Source organism: Mesoplodon bidens (genome assembly GCF_964165515.1).
Source record: "Mesoplodon bidens genome assembly, chromosome: 2".
NCBI classification, from domain to species: Eukaryota; Metazoa; Chordata; class Mammalia; order Artiodactyla; family Ziphiidae; genus Mesoplodon; species Mesoplodon bidens.
Window position 1 is genome coordinate 129768324 of NC_138177.1, and position 17790 is coordinate 129786113.

Sequence of the window (17790 nt, forward strand, 5' to 3'; positions counted from 1 at the left end):
TCTCCTGTCCTCACAGATTTGAACTGCACAGAAGGAAGTGGGGAGCAAGCACGTTGTCATGGTGTGCAAACTATGATTGTTTTCAAAGAGAAATGCACCATCAAAATCAAATGTTGTTTAAGAAAAAAAAAGCAAAAACAAAAAAATGCGAAGTTAAAAACGTATCTACTCTATCAAAGTAGAGTCATGGATAGAATTATAATGATGCTCTCCGAGCAGGAGCCTGAGCTGCATTACAAATGTGAAATCTTTTATGAGAACCAGATGGAAACAATAAATGCCTAGAGAATTGAGAACATGTTAAAAATGAAAATCCCAATCCAAACAGAATAACTATGTCTGATGTATGCTACTGCAGAACCAGAAAATATTTAGAACATAAACTCCTAAAAGGTTGTCTTTCGTTGAAAATTAAACAAGTCCTAAGAGCTCCCAACTGGTAAAAACTTGGATAAAAAATTTTGCATAGCAGTACAAGAAACAGCACTTGGACCTGGGCAAAAAGTGATAAGACATAACTCTTGATATTTGTCATTATTACAATGAAAAAGGAAAACAATTATAAGTTCTTGGTCTCAATTAACAATAAGTTTCTTGAGTACCTAGAAGGAAGAAGTTTTAACTACCATAACCTAGAAAACCATATATAAATTCTCTGTGTTTATATCAAAAACAAAAAATGGGTTGTCTTTCATTTTATACATCCATTCATGTTTTAGAAATATTCTAATTGTTCGACAAATAGTGTCTGTGCAGGTTTCCTCACACCCTATAATTTTGGATGTTACATTATTATATCACCCTCGGCCTTGCCAATATCTCAGTGGTAAAACAGTGACCAAAATAAGTCTGTCTCATATGCAACAGAAATACAGACATCTTAGAAAAAAAAATTAAGAAATTCAGTTCAAAAGTTACTTGCCAGATACCATGCAAGGTAAATAAGACTAAATTATTGTGGTGGTCGTTTTGAAACATATACATATATAGAATCAACATGTTGTACACTTTAATATGTGTACATATGTTGTACCATTGTATAAATGGTATATGTCAATTATACATCCATAAAACTAGAAATGAAAACAAAATAAAATAAAATCCTTTGCCAATAAAGAAAAAAAAAGAAATAGCACCTGGCCTCAAAGAAATTAGTCTAATACAGCTTATGGTTACCAGAGGGGAAGGGTCGGTGAGGAGGGATAGTCAGGGAGTTTAGTATTGACATGTACACACTACTATACTTAAAATGGACAACCAACAAGGACCTACCGTATAGCACAGGGAACTCTACTCTATGTTATGTAACAACCTAAATGGAAAAAAAAATCTGAAAAAGAATAGATACATATATATGTATAACTGATTCACTTTGCTGTACACCTGAAACTAACACAACATCGTCAATCAACTATACTCCAATATAAAATAAAAAATTTTTAAAAATTTAGTCTAATACAATGACCTCTAATATTTTTTCTTCAACATAGTGTCTTATGAATGACATTTACAATTCTGATACTCTGTCCTAAAAATACTCATGTTGCTGTTGTTGTTTTAATAGCCTGGTTGTAGCATGGGGGAAAAATGGTCATGGTAATTTAAACTTATGTGTAATTCACACTGCATTTACTCTATGAATACCCTTTTCACTCTTGCTGATTCGTGACATATTAGTGACATGGGAAGAACCACTGTTCTAGTGTGAGTAAAAGAAACATACTTCCAATTAAAGAAATATACATGTATTACTGTCCTGTAATGCTGAAGACTGATCTTTCTGCTCTTAGAAATACAGCTAAAGGACTCACCAGTTTATATGTATATGTTAAAGCAAGGAGAGAAGTTTGATTAATCTTTGACAGGTTGGTGAGGTTGATTATAATATCACATGATGCCAAGAAGTCTTGTAGGAAGAAAACAGAAGAAAGTCAATGGGGCAGAAAGTTAGAAAGTCACTGAAGCGTGGCGGAGGAGTAAGACAGATTGTAGAGGGCTAATCTGTGAGTGTAAATTGAAGTCCTGCATATAGGAAAAATGAAAAATAATATCTACTCAGTGCCTATTATGCATCATATTATTTGACTCAACCTTCACAAAAATAAAGTTGATGGCATAGTGGGTATAATGGGAGGAATAGACTAGATTATTTATTTGCCTAAGATCACACAACTAGTAAACAATATAATCAGAATAGGAATTAAAGTTTTTTCATTGTAAGTTCGATATACTTTCCTTATTGCCTGTGCATCTCTCTCTCCTCTCTCTCATACTTATCTATTGTGAAATTTTAATATTTTTTTAATGTTAAAAATGTATATTTGCAGGCTTCCCTGGTGGCGCAGTGGTTGAGAGTCCACCTGCCGGTGCAGGGGCACAGGTTCGTGCCCCGGTCCAGGAGGATCTCGCGTGCCACTGAGCGGCTTGGCCCGTGAGCTATGGCCACTGATCCTGCGCGTCCGGAGCCTGTGCTCTGCAATGGAAGAGGCCACAACAGTGAGAGCCCCGCGTTCCGCAAAAAAAAAAAAAAAAAAAGTATATTTGCATATAAAATTGCTTCTTTGAGGGGCAGTTACTTTTACTATTTTATTTATCACTATAATCATTTAGTAATTATTTCTCATTGTACTTTAAATTATCTGTTCACATTTCTCTCTCCTATTCAACTTGGGGCTCAGTGCTTAAACCTGGAAGGTATGCAAACAGTCTGCCCAAATCATTTTTTATTCGTTCATTCATTCATTCAAAAAATATGTATTAACTGCCTACTATGTGCTAGCTTGTGTTACGGGTTTAGGAGATTTAGCAATGAACAAAATAGACAAAGTCTCTGTCATTATGGAGTTTATATTCTAGTGGGAAAAGTCAGACAGTAAGATAGATGATAGGCAGAGAGAGATGATGTATGTCATATATGGACATGAATATAGTTGTGCGTGTAGATATATACATACAGACAAAGAGGTAGAGCTATACATCAGGTATGGATAAGTACTGTAAAATCAAAACAGATTTAAGGATAGGAGGAAGGCTATTTTATATTGCTTTTTTTTTTTTTTTTTTTTTTTTTTGCGGTACGCGGGCCTCTCACCGTTGTGGCCTCTCCTGTTGCGGAGCACAGGCTCCAGACGCGCAGGCTCAGTGGCCATGGCTCCCGGGCCCAGCCGCTCCGCGGCATGTGGGATCTTCCTGGACCGGGGCACGAACCCCCGTCCCCTGCATCAGCAGGCGGACTCTCAACCACTGCACCACCGGGGAAGCCCCTATATTGCTTTTATATCGATGGTCAGGAAGATCCTCTCCAATGAGATGAATTCAAGCAATGATCTGAAAAAAGGAAGAAGGCCATACAGATGTCTGGGGGATGTTGTTTTCTGACAACAAAAAAAAGGCAGAGGCTTTGATAAGGGATGCTACCTAGACTGTTTGTTTGAGGACCTGCAAGTAGATCAGTGTGTCTGGAATGGTGTGGGGAGAGAAAGGAGTTTGAGAAGTAATCAGCTGAAACCAATATGGCCTTGCAGGTATGGCACATACATGTCAATCCACACTCTGAGTGACATGGGCTGCTCTTGAAGGATTCTGAATAGAGGAGTGGCACAATCGCTCATGTGTTATAAAGAATCACTGTGGCAGCTGCATGGGGAATACATTGTAAGGAGGAAAGGGTGAAAAGCAGGAGTGTCAGGTAAGAGGTTAATTTAATAATCCAGGTATGAGATAATGGCGACCTGGATCAGAACGGTGGCAGTGGTGGTGATGAGAAGTGGTCAGATTCTGGAGACATAATGAAGGCAGAGCTGACAGAATTTGTTGATGCACTTGGAAAGTGAAATACCAGAAAAAAGCAGGTGCCATGGAAGACTCCAAGATTTCTGGCATGAACAATAAGAAAAATGGAATTGCATTTTACCAAGATGGAGAAGACTGGGAAACAGATTGCAACAAGGGTGGGATGTTGGGGATGAAAATTATGACATCAGTTTTGGACATTCTCAGTTTTAGCTGTCAAGAAGGCTGTTGGATAGATACATAGGTCTGGAGTTCACAGAAGTCTGGCTAAAGATACATATTGGAATCATCAGTGTACAGATATTATTTAAAGTCATGAGGCTGAGATACTTGACCTAGGAAGTGGTGTAGACAAAACAGAGAAAGAGAGAGACAGAGAGAGAGAGAGACAGACAGACAGAGAGAGAGAGAGAGAGAGAGAGAGAGAGAGAGAGAGCACATTCCTCTGGGGACATTCCAATGTTTAGAATTTGAGGAGGAGAACCAGCTGAGGATATTGAGAAAGAACAGCCTCTGAGGAAGGAGAGAGATTATAGTATCCAGGAAGCCAATTGAAGGCAATGTTTCAAGAAAGAAGAAGTAATCAACTATATGATATGCTGCTGATGGGCTAAGTAAGATGAGGATTGCTAACTGATCTTTAGATTTGGCACATGGATGCCATAACCTCAGTAAGAACACTTTTAGTGGAATTGTGAGGGGAAAGCTTGCTTAGAAGTTTTCAAAGAAGGACTGGAGGAGAGTAAGTGTAGAGAGACATATAGACTATTATTTTAGAGAGTTCTGCTACAAAGGGGAACAGATATAGGGTAATAGATGGAGGGGTTCATGGGGTCAAAGAGGGCCTTTCAAAGAATCGAGCTATAGACTGATAAACATAATCAAATAGGAAGGAAAACTGATGATGCAGAAGACAGCAGGGAGAAGTGCAAGAGCAAAGCCCTTTGAGGGGGAGAGGGGAGAGGCTGGCCTTAACCAGGTACACAGAGAAATAGGAAGGAGGGCAGGAAACATGGGCATGGAACAGGTAGGTGGTAAATTCAGTGAATGAGTGAGAGGTTTGCAAACACAACTACACGCCTGGGACATTCAGCCCATCATCTGTGTCCCAGACCTTGAGGGGACTGGAAAATGCCCTTTCATCCTCCAAAATACTTCCCTTTGCCTCTGCTCCCTATTGTGTCAAATTCAGAGATGAATTTGTCTGGTTTAATGTTTATTTCGCTAAAATGGAATAACACATTAAACCCCGTGAGTCAATTATGCTTAAGTGCGAATGAATTTGTGAGGCCCTCACTGTGAGGAGGCTTTTAATAAGGGAACATGAGAGTATGATAACTCTGGATGTTTTCCCATAGGAGTTGGGAGTTGGGGGTTAAGAAGGGGGATGGAGTGGATTGTGTGAAGGAGCACCGCTGAATCTGTGGACCTTGCCAATACGTACGATGTGTAACTCTAAATCAGAACACATGGGCTAATGTGTTCTTGGTTTACCACTTTGTAGCTTGGTTACCCAGCATCAGTCAGTTGACCTTCCTGAGTCTCAGTTTCCTCATCTGTAAGTAGAGGTGAGGATTAAATGATATAAGGTGTATGTGGTAGCATTTTTCTATTATTGCCCCATTTTTTATTTAAAAAATTAAAATACTGCTGTCTTCTTCCTTCCTCTCCTGGAGCATATGTTCTGCTTGCTCACACCAGCAGTCTGCTTATACCCGACCTCTTGCTGGTACATCAGATTCCCAAGTACAGCTCACTATACTTAATACTGATTAACTGCTCAAGAAAATAAGTCACCATAACATATGCTGATTCAAGGCTCACAGACATTTGGAAAGGGGAGCACCACAGTTGCTCTGTAGACCTTTAGTTTCATAATCAGATTGACACCACTTGGTAGTCATGAGAGAGCACTGTATTTTATACTTGTATACTTTTAACATTAGAATCTGTCAAATAAAATGATTTCACATGCCAAATTATTATATACACTCTTTGGTTAGATAAAAGATCCTTAATGGCAAAGCATATCATGTTTGCATCATTCCACAATACACATTTTGTTGATTGGAATCAATAAAAAGTAAAAATGCAAGCCACGTATCAGAATTAATTCACTAAGCAATGTCTATCTGGTTTTCAGCCATTGAAAAAGGACTAACATACACAAATATAGTAATGCTTTATGAAACTCTAAACATAAACATCTAAACTTCCAGAGTACTAAATACTTGGCAAAAGCATTGTTAGGGTTCACATAAAATATAAAATTCATTAATACATTTTAAAGCCGAGTCACATTTTTGAAAATCTGATATGTACAAAACTTCTTATAAGTTTTATACATATAAAAACTTATTTTTTTCCATTTGAACGTCTTTGCCAAGTTACTTTGCAGAAAACCAAAGCACTCTATAAACACTGGCATTCAATATTCATACCATAATGCATAAAGTGAGGATGGTAGGGCAGGTAATTATTAAACCCTTTTGACAAAAAAGCTACCAGCCACAAATGTATGCATATGTGCTTACTGGGCATTTTGGGTGCAGCTGGCATTAAAACCCAAACCCCTTGAATCCCGAGTAAGTACTGTATTTATAAAGATAGTTTTTTCATAATAAGATAGCTCTTTCATAATATTAGACTCTGCAAAGCTTTATTCAGATGAAGCAGTTGCTCAATCTAGTTACCAGATAGGTTCCTAAAAATCTTATTTTTATTAATTTAGACAGAATCAGAAACTTGGCATAATTCTTTTGAAGGCTAAAAGTACTTTACTTTATGGCACTGTTGCAAAGCTTTGAGTTTATATGGATAGCCATTTTTCAATGATGTACAAATTCACTTGAACAGAGCCCCTGGTCTTAAAGATATAACCTTTTACTGCCTTTCAATTGCTCAGAGACAGAATCAACCTGATCAATGATAATGTGAGAAGGAAGTCTTTTGTCAAAAGAGAAGCCATAACCTTTATTTCTGTTTTCATCCTTAAATACTCTTGGAAATGACCAAGAAATACTGACCAATTTGACTTAAATGCTGTAAAGTCATCTGGATAAAGGTGAAATACAACTTGCACTGGACTGAACATTGGTTATCTGAGCTTTCTGTTATCTTTCTGCAGGAAGCATGAAAGTGATGTAAAGACCCATGAGGGTAGTAAGACCCAAAGGTACCATTTAGTCTAGCCCCTTCCTCCACACTGTCTCTCCCTTAAGTGGTTCCATAGAGCAGAAACTCCTCCCTTTCTGAAAAATAAAATGTTTGTGAGGCAGTGTTCATGGTATTTAATCATGTTTATTAAAATGATGTTCTTTACATACAACCCAAATACACCTGTAGCATTTTGTACTCATTAGCAATAGTTTATCATTACTTTCTGTCCTATAAACTTATCTTTCCTCTTCTTTCAGAAAACAGGTTCCAATTCTTTGTGCTTTTCAACAATTCTATTTAATTTTATAAATATCATATATGAATAGGGAAATAATTGTTTTATCTATACTTTACTGATGAGGAATTTGTGATTCCAAAAGGTTAAATGACTATCCCTACGTTGTTCAAAAAACAAAACAAAACAAAGCAAAACAGTTTGTAAGTAGTGGCGCCAGGATGCATGTCTAGAGTCTATGACTCTAGGTCCTAAGCTCTTTTCCCATTGCCTCTCTTGAATAAACTTTCTTACATAAACAAATCACTAGGAGGTTAGATTCTACTGACTAGGGAAAACAACACAGGGACATTCTGGTACTTTGAAAAGAACATTATTTTTTTCAGTTTAGCAGTAATTTATTTAAATTCACTTAAAGAAAAAGTGTTTCATCAGCATCTAGTTTCACGAATGGAGACAAGTATCAAATTCAGGAAGGTAACTGGAATTTTAAAGAATAAAGAGCATTTTATGACCAAAGTCATTTGCAGTTGTCTCTGTGAAAAATGAGAGTAATGAAACCCCATAATGCGGAGTGATTTCTTTTTCTTTTTAAATTTTATTTTACTGTTGTAAGAACACTTAATATGCGCTTTAAGATAACGTACTATCCTATGAAACTAAGGAATATCTAAGTGGCCTAAAAAGAATGAATTTAATATGTACAACATTGCTCAATAACAACTTATGTAATTAAACCATGTTATATCAAATATTTAATTTATATTACTACACATATATATTACAACTTGTTATATGAAATCATAAGCTCTGGATACATTTGTGAACTGATGTCTGCTGGTTACCTCTCATTGGCCAAGGATTGTGCTAAGCATTGTACACACATTACTTCATTCGATCTTCACAGTGGCCTAATGAGATACAAGTAGTATTTTTCTAATTTTGCAGATGCAGAAAAGAGGAACTAAGGTTAAATGGTTTGCCTAAAACCTAGTATCTGGTAAAAGGTGGAGTTGGGATTCAAATGCTGTGCTCTTTGCACCGCCCAGCTTCCTAAAGTCCCAAGTTGTTTTGGTAAATTTGAGCATGTTAGAGACACAACCCTGTTTTCTGGGTGAGCTCAGTCCTGGCTGAGCAGGCTGATAGGTAAGGACGAAGGCCATGGTTATCCCCAGGAAGTTAACATTCTGCATGTGGATTTCAAAGGTAACATCTCAGAAGGAAGTCTGGGGCAGTTAAGACATCAGCAAGAGAGACTTGGATCCCTGAGCTTCTTTGTCCTGCCTTCTTAAACTGCTCTTCAGGAGACCTAGATAGTTCTGATCGTGAGAGACAGGTTTCCTGTGTAATCTGCTGAGGTAATTGTGGCCCAAATAAGCCACAAAAGCACTCTCAGATTCTCTGCACCATGACAAACAGTCTGTGCTTATTAATTTGTGCAGAAATATAAAGGGTAGCAAGGAGACATTTTGAGAAAAATGAGCTTTTGATGACACTGGAATTTTTCCAAGGCATTTGTTCACTGAATCTTATATTGGCTTTTTATATGTAGGATCCTGAAATAGACAAGGCATCTTCTTATGCTTTTTTCTTTTTTTTTCCTCTCAAGCTTATTGGTGCAAGTGGATGGAATTCAAAGTGCTTTTCTTCCTGTCTCTTTCGCACAGTACATGATAACACATGGCTTTTTCAAATATGTTGGTGATAGCAGCCAAACAAGGCTATGAAGTTTCTTATTGGGGATGTAAGCTATTCACATTGGGTCTTCTGATATGCGTTTCAATATAATTTAGCTTGGTTCATTAAAATGTGATTATCACATGATAATAAATGAATGATATTTTGTTTCCTCAGTATGTAGAAGGGTCACACTGTGAATATTATAAAATTATTCATTTACAAATGAAAGTGCACTTTGACTCTTTCAAATTAGCACATTTCATACCCACTGATGCTTTTCAAATAATGAAAAATAATTTCTGCTTTACCAACCAAGGTTGACAATAATGTGAATGTTTGGTTTAGAGATTTGGTAAGATAATTAAACAGTAGCATCTATTATGTGACTTATAATGCATGAAGTATTCCACTAAGTACTTTAATACATTTCCTTAGGAGATAGATAGTGGGATAGATAGTAAATACATTTTTAAAATTAAATTAACATTTGAAAATATTTAAACATAAGGCTATTTTCTCCACTTTGAAAATGAAGGAATTGAGGTCCAAGACAGATAAATAACTGGTCTAAAATTTCAATAGCAAGTCAAGAGAAAATCCTGAAACCCAACCTAGCTTTCTTGACTCCAGATAATGTAACATAAAACAAAGATCAACAGTAAACATAAAATTCAAGATAACATCAAAATTATATAATGATAGAACCCCATGTGTAGTATATTAAGAAATTATACAATATTCCATATTAATGATACAAGTTTTATAGTTTTAGAAAAAAAATAACATCTCTTCTGGGGGGAAGAAAAAATTGAATGCTACAGACATCCATCCTCTTAGAAATGGTTTCAAGTACCTAAAACCAACAATTTATCACCAAGAAAAGTCATAAAATATTATAGATACCTCTAACCCTCCACTATAACTGCTTCAATAATTTACTTTTTAAAATGGCCCACAAACTTATTCATAACTTTTCAGTATATTAGCCAACTATTAAGAATTAAACTCAAATTTTGATATGAGAACATGTTGATGAAATGGAAATAATTAATTCTGTACTTTTAAAATAGGAGGCTCTTTTTGATCCCAAACTAATACTTTCCATCTAAGTGTGCTCCCTTCAAACTAAAGAAAACATATATAAGAGTTTATGTATGGAGAGAGGTACAGAGATAGAGTAAATATGTAAAAACACTAACAATCAGTAAATCTAGGTAGAGGGTGTTCATTGTACTACTATTCTTTCAACCTTCTGAAATTGTAAATCTTCACTACCAGTAACCTCTCCTTGACTCACAGATAGGTCCATCCTCCTCGTTTATTCTGCTGCCATTCCTGGACATCTTAGATGCATATAATCTTAATGTTATAAATTGTCTGGAAATTTCTATGACTCTATCAAGCACAGCTACCCAGAATTTTTTTCCCTATCTACTCATTTATCTCTTACATTGGTGGTTTTCAAGCATCTGGAGATTACAGAATTTACGTGTGAGACTCCTCCAAATTTCTCCAAGCCTAGATTCATCCATGTTTCTTTGTTGGGACCCGGGACCAGGAAAAAGATCATCACTATCTTATTTTTTCAAGGAATTCCAAAAATGGGTCCAAGAACACTAATGTTTCACAAAATACAGTTTGAAAGCAGTTTTCCTTAAAGCCACACTACCCCTACCCCTTTATTTCCAATCTGTGTAATTTGCAGAAGTCGGAGTTGTGAGGGGTATAGGGAGGAGAAGGGGGACAAGCCGGGCGTGTCAGGGGTGCATGCCGAGTGACAAGTGTTCTTTTCCACAAAAGGTCAAGAGAGGTAGTCATTCGTATTCTCCCTCAAAGAGGAAATGTCTAAGTTCTAGCAAGAAGCAATCTGAGAAGGTCAACAAATTACTTTTATTTTTTTAACTTAAAGTACACAGTGGGATTCAAACATATCTCTGTCAAACAAATTACTAGGAGTGACAGAGGTCCCAACCTCCCAGTTCAGAAAAAAATGAGACAGCACCAAGTGAAAATTTTCACTCCTGAGGATGTCTCTTCTAGAATACAGGGTTATTAATTCACAACTTCCTCACTAGAATACAGGGTTACTAATTCACAACTTCCTCACTAGAATACAGGGTTACTAATTCACAACTTCCTCACTATGCAAGTCATGGACTCTTACTTCCAAGTTCCCCAGGGAAATTCTATCAAAAGCTCAGTGTCAATATTTTTTAGATGCTGCATCAGTGGGAAAATATCAATAATTAAGCATTCTAATATATAATATGCAGATATGTTAAAGGGCAAATAACAAATATATTCCTCTGTACAACACTTCCACTGAGACAGTTAAGAGATATGTAGAGCTTCCCTGAGCTGAAACACCAACTGTGCTGTTTGATACATGAAGAACACCCAAATAAATAACTGTACAGTGCTACAGACAAATATTTACTTTACAGCACTACAGGCTAGGTAATATGATTTGTACACAGTGGCTTAATTAAATAGGCTATCATGTAAAACACTTAGCCTCTAGTGAGATATTGTAATTAAACCTGTATCTACAGTATCATAGAACACAAAATAGAAAGCAAGTTAGAGTAGCCCTACTGGCAGAAAGGGAACACAACTATTAAGAGATGGATGAAGTAAGGATGCTTGTAGAGTATCAACTAAGCTTCCTTTTCTCCTCCTTCATAACAGGCTAAAGGGAAAGTGCTATAAGAATAAAGAACAGGACATAGGAACAATATTCATTTTTTCTTTTATTTTTTCATCAAATATTTACCAAGCACCAGCCTTTCTTTAGGTGCCTGGGATATAGTAAACAGGACAGAATCCCTGCCCTCATGCAATTCTGCTGGGTTGGTATACAATAGAAGAGAAAAACAAAGTAACAAAGAAGCACGTCTTTTCCAGTAAATGTATTTCCAGGTAATGATAAGACCCAAGAAGATAAATAAAGCAGAACAAGGGACAAAAAAGGGAAAGGTGCTTTTTTAGACAGAGGGGTCAGCAGAAGCCTCTCTAGCAAGTGATATTTGAGTAGAAGCCTGAACAGAACTGAGAGAGTGAGCCATGTCAACATCTAGGGAGATAGACTTCCAGGCAGACGTAATACCAAATGCAAGGTCCCGGAAGTGGAAACATGCAAGGTTGTTGAAGAACAGAAAGGAGGCTAATGTGGCTGGAGAATAGGAGATGAGGTCACAGGTAGCATGGAGCCAGATAATGTAGGGCCCTGTAAACCATGGCAAGCATTTTAGATTGTTTTCTGGGAATCATTTAAATGCCTCAAGTATAATGTTGCTGACATCTTGACAGTGATGTTAGAGAAGGAAGCACCATAAACATCCAAGTAGAAAAACTAGGAGACAACAAAAGAAGGAAGAATGGGAAAAGAAAGCAAATGGAATTTCACAAAAGGGCTTAGACTAGCAGTTGGGCAGCAGGCATGCCTGCTAGGCCACCTTCCAGTGTGTGTCCTGGGGGGTTGTCATCATTACTTTACAAAGCCCTTTTTCCAGTAAGTATTTTTTAAATCCAATATATTGAAGACTTGTGGACACTAAAAGGCCAGGAAAATACCATTTATAGACTTGCATTACTGAGAAAAGGCTTGCTCTGATTAAAGCAATAGAATCATGCTATGAGGCATAGATTTCCGCTGGCATTGAGTTCAGGCTGTGGACTAAAATAATCTTTGTAAAAAACTCACCAGGATTATACACAAAACACAACACAAAGCACCCCTAGTAAATGAGGACTGAGCTACTAGGTTTTCCCCAGATGCACCCATCCTCCCGAGCACCTTCGCTAAGACTGATACATTTGGAAGTAGTGCATCAACTAGAACTATGCACAGCATCATGCTGGAGGTGATAAATGCAAGGGATATCAAATTTACATACTTCTCTCCCAGTTTCCATAAACCATAATTTGTTAAGTCATAAAGAATGTCATAAGCACAGTTTTTGATGTTTTGGGATATACACAAAAATTAAAAGTCATTATCTCTCAAATGCACATTCTCCCTTTTCCCCCTCCTTCTAATCCTCTCATCTTCCAATCCACTCTCCACAGTGGAGTGCAAAACATCATTCCAAAGTAAAAGCTATTTATGGCAATCCCATTCTCATAACCTTGCAGTGGCTCCCCACTGATGATGGAATAAAGCCTCAAGTTCATGACATTGGAAGCCCTAGGGTATGGCTGCAATCTATAGGCAAAGTCTGACTTCCTATCTCTCCCACCTTGCACTTTAGGCTGTAACTCCAATGAACTTTGCTCACCTTCCCCCACGCTCTGAGTCAAATCCCAACTCAGCGCCTTACTTGCCATGTAATCTTGGGCAAATTACTTGTCGTCCCTATGCTTCATTCATTTTCTGATAAAATGGAAGTAACAGTATATAACCCATGGGCCTTTTATAGCACAAGATAAGCGAATATATTTAAAATAATGCCAGATGCATTTTTAGTACCAAAATAAATGTGAACTATTATTACTGTTATTTGCTGATGGAATTTTCCTATTATTGTTTCTTTGGCCAAAAAAAAAAAAAAAAAATGCCCTCCTGCCCACTCCTCAAAAACTCCTATTCATTCTACAAATGTCATCTCCTCTCCAAACCTTCCCCAACACATTGACTCACTTTCTAGCGGTATTTATTTCTTCTGCTGCTCTTATGATAAGTTGAGTGTCATTCTTCAACAGCATTATTTATACACCATTGATTAATTATTAATGCATAAGTTTGTCTTCCGGGGGTATATGCGTTCTTTGAAGGCAAGTGCTCTATCTTTCTCATTTTGTATCTCCCAGAGTAGGGCCCAGAGCATAGTAGGCTCTCAACAAATGTTTTGTTCAATCAAATGTTGAATCAGTAAATATTTAAAGACAGATATTTCTCAAAAAAAAATGTCCAGGACTTCCCTGGTGGCGCAGTGGTTGAGAGTCCACCTGCCGATGCAGGGGACATGGGTTCCTGCCCCGGTCTGGGAGGATCCCACATGCCACGGAGCGGCTAGGCCCGTGAGCCATGGCTGCTGAGCCTGCGCGTCCGGAGCCTGTGTTCCACAACGGGAGAGGCCACAGCAGTGAGAGGCCCGCGTACCGCAAAAAAAAAAAAAAAAAAAAGTCCAATACTGCTAGGAAATAATTCAAGGACATTTAAGAATAACACAATGCACAGATTTAGTAGATTTAGCTAACAAACTAGGACTAAATTGTGTAAGGCAGTAAATGTGCTTAAAGGTTCAGAGAAAGGTTAAGCATATACTATTCATCACTTTCATTTTACTCTTCTCCAGTTATTCTAGCTTTGTCTTGTCAGGGGTAAGTTCCTTTAGAGTATGAACTATGTCTTTTAAAACTTTTGTGGTCAAATATGAGGCACAAAAGTGCACATTTCATGAAACTTTGATAAAATGAGGAAATATTTCCAAGGTACAGGTAGAACTAAATGGGGAAAAGGAAGAAAAACCTAAGTCTTCTTTCTAATACTAACTCTGAAAGCATATTGTCCTCTGTGAAGCATATACCATGTGAAAGCAGGGACAGACAGACAGAGTGGTGCTCACCAATCCATCTGCTCTTCAAGAGCAGTGTTGTAGGCCTGGGATGTACTCAGGACCATCACCAGTAGCTTCCGTCACAGAGCATCATGCTGCTTGCTGATAATGGAGGAGAACTGATGACTGAGGTTGGAACGTGAGCAAAGGAGAGAAGGTTGACAAAGCTGAACACCATGTGGTAAGTGCCAGTCAAGAACAAGCAGGTCCCATAAGACAAGGAGGATAAGGTTATGTCTCAGGAGTTTTCACCCCGGATTTGGGGCTAGGGATCAATAATATGTTGACCTTAAGGACTCTGGCATTAATTTCCCCACTCATCAAAGCTCAACATTCCACTGACACTTTGCAGTGTAGGATATGTTTTTTTTTTTTTTTTCTATATTGTCTCATTTCAACTAACATGGAGTTTGGTGTCCACTTCTTGGTTTCAGAATTCAAAGAAGAAATTAGAAATTTGGGATAATGGTACAGAGTCAAAATAATGATTAATGGAGTAGAAATACTTGGAAGAAGCTAAAGCAATTCAGAACATTTTTATATCTGCAGCAAGCAACATTGAAAAGAACACAAATTTAGAATATTCTTATCCCCCAAATGAGACTTAAATGAGATAATACATGTGAATATTCTAGTAAAGAACCTAAAATATAGTAGGTGTTGGAATCCATGCAGATTGAATCAGCATTTTTTACTTTTCTTGCTCACAGCAGTGCTCAATTATACATGATGAGTGAAAAAAAAAATTCTGGGACTGGTTAATAATGATCTTTATTTTCATGCAAGTTCTTATAAATTTTTTCTTTATATCCATTGAAGACCAAAAAAATTATATATATATATGTATATATATATATATATATATACATATATATATATTATACATATATAATTCAATACCTGGACTATGAAGTAGTAAGACTGTGTACTAAGTGAGGTTATAGAACTGCTTTCTCCAGAGTCTTAAAAATAGGCCAGATTCCCATATGTCAAAGATGGAGCAATTGTGGTCCTGCCCAAAGGTAAAAGGAAGCAATGAGATAATCACCCAAATTCCTTCCAGATTTAGGATTGCATAAATACTCTGATTAGCGACAACACATTGAATATTTACTATTTGTCAGATATTTTAAAAATAATCCCAGAGTCAGTATTTCACAAGTGTTTCTTACATCTTCTGCCATTAATCCACACTTCATAACTTGGGTTTTCAAAACCAGAACTACATATTCATCTGACCAAAATATGAAATCTACAAATAGCCGAAGATAAAAAAAATTGTTCAGTGGGTTTAGATATAAACTGCATCCTCTTCATTGTTTAGCTTCATCATGAAAATTACTTTAATTTCAATGCTGGAATCAAAACAATCCAGTCTTCTTAAAAGACATCTACTGTCTACTGTAAAGTAATAACATGTTTTTGGAGACTTCTAAGCGCATATCTTGGAATTTCTAACTTAAATGCAAGGTTTGGAAAATACCAATTGTTGATCGTGAAAGAATGGTTACATTTCATCATGACAAAGAGGCAAAAATAAAGTACTTATGTTCTTATTTCCTCGTGTAAATTACATAAGATGCTTTTAAAAAGGAGCACATAATTTTTAGGATTAGTGAAAAAGTCATTCAAATACATATGTGTGTATTTTATGAAAAGAAATTTTCATTGAATGTTTCATGAAAATAAATTTGAAAAATATTAAACCTGCACTCAGATAAAACATAGAAATAAATATAAATATAGACTTAGGAGTTAAAACAAACTGTGATACAACTTTTCTAAGAAACAGAAGAAGAGTGTGTGAGTTGGTAGGTAAAAATGGTTGAAAATGAACCATGGTCATAATTAAAGTTATTTTATAAGTTTGGTGGTTAGTGGATTCTTCAAACCTATATAATGGTACATCATACCAAAGTCATGTGTTTTGTTTTTTAGCAATTTGCAGAAAAATTCTTTTAACTTAGCTAGAAAAAGATCACTTTAATAGCATAAGTTACCTCAAATCCCATTTAATTGTTCTTTGTGTAATTTGCTGCAAGAAAATTTGTATAATGCAGAAGTAAAACTGGCTCTTTAGTCATTTTAAAATTTGGGTTCTTTTGAAAAGAAAAAATTCAGTATTTATAGCTCTACCTTCCTAGCACATCAAAAATCTATTCTAAGTAAAAGAAAGGTCATGTTATTATATTCAGGAACTCTACAATAAGGAAATATTAGCAAGGCTTTATGAAGATTTACCACTATCTGAAAATCAGTTAATTAAAATTAAGTATCCTTCTTGTCAAATTATTAACCCAACTAGTAAAACATATGAGTCTATTATCTAATTATATGTTTTCTCACCTTTATTCCTTTTATGAGAACTAATTAACAATATACCTATATACCTTCTCCTATTCAGTTATACTACTTAGCAAACTATGTGAAAATACACACACATTAGGGGTGGGGTAAATCATGAGACAGAAGACTTCCTCAAATCAGTACATACTTATACATAAACCTTCTATTTATTAAATGCTACCACTGGTAGGTTTTGAAAAACTAATCACATGGAATCTACAAATATGAGATTACAATTAAATAATAAGATTTAACTCATCAAAAAAGATGACCAAAAAAAATTCCCTAATAAAGCAATTATGTGAACAACAGTGCATTGTCAGAAAACAAAAATAACCATATTATTTTTAGCTAGGTAAAGTATGTGTACTGGCTTTATCATGAGGTGTCCATCAAAGGCAAGCTACATATTTCCAGGGGTAACTTGAATTTGCCAATATACTGTGCAGTAGATTAGGCAGACAAACATTTCAGACGAGTAAAAAAACAGAATTCAAGTAAATATTAATTTTCGAAAACCAGATATCCTCAGTTTATAATGTTGGTTGGCAATCTAGTATGCAGTCAAAATCCCTGTGCTAGAAATGTCTTTAAGAGGTAATAGCTCCCTGCACTGCTATGGTCCCTGGGAAATAAAAATTATAGGTACCCAATTTTGAAAGGTATATTAATCTGAAAGAAAATATAACCTTCAAAGAAATCTGAAAAGGCCTATCTTTTACAATTAAAGTTTTAAAATTTCTTTTGTGCTTCTCCTTGTATTCGGTTATTATACTGGTTTAAGGAAGCTACTCTATTGTACATAACATATATATTAAAGGTGGCAGCCTCAATACAGTTTTTACAGAGGGTTCTGGAATTTACATGGGCATTCCCAAGTAACTTGGGAATTTATTAATTATTATCTATAAATTTTGTCACTTCTTTACAACAAGAATCTCTTAAAGATAATAGCAATTTGAATCATAAATAAAATTAATTAACCACGTAATTTCAGAAGTGGGAACTTAGTTTTCCCTT

At 36.2% G+C, this 17790-nt stretch overlaps 1 protein-coding gene across 3 annotated transcripts in view; it reads right to left on the reverse strand.

Moving 5' to 3' along the window:
* LOC308609245 (3',5'-cyclic-AMP phosphodiesterase 4B-like) overlaps window positions 1-17790 on the reverse strand; it is a gene marked incomplete at its 5' end in the record, with an annotated part of 516453 nt that overhangs the window by 298738 nt on the left and 199925 nt on the right. The window lies entirely within an intron of this gene.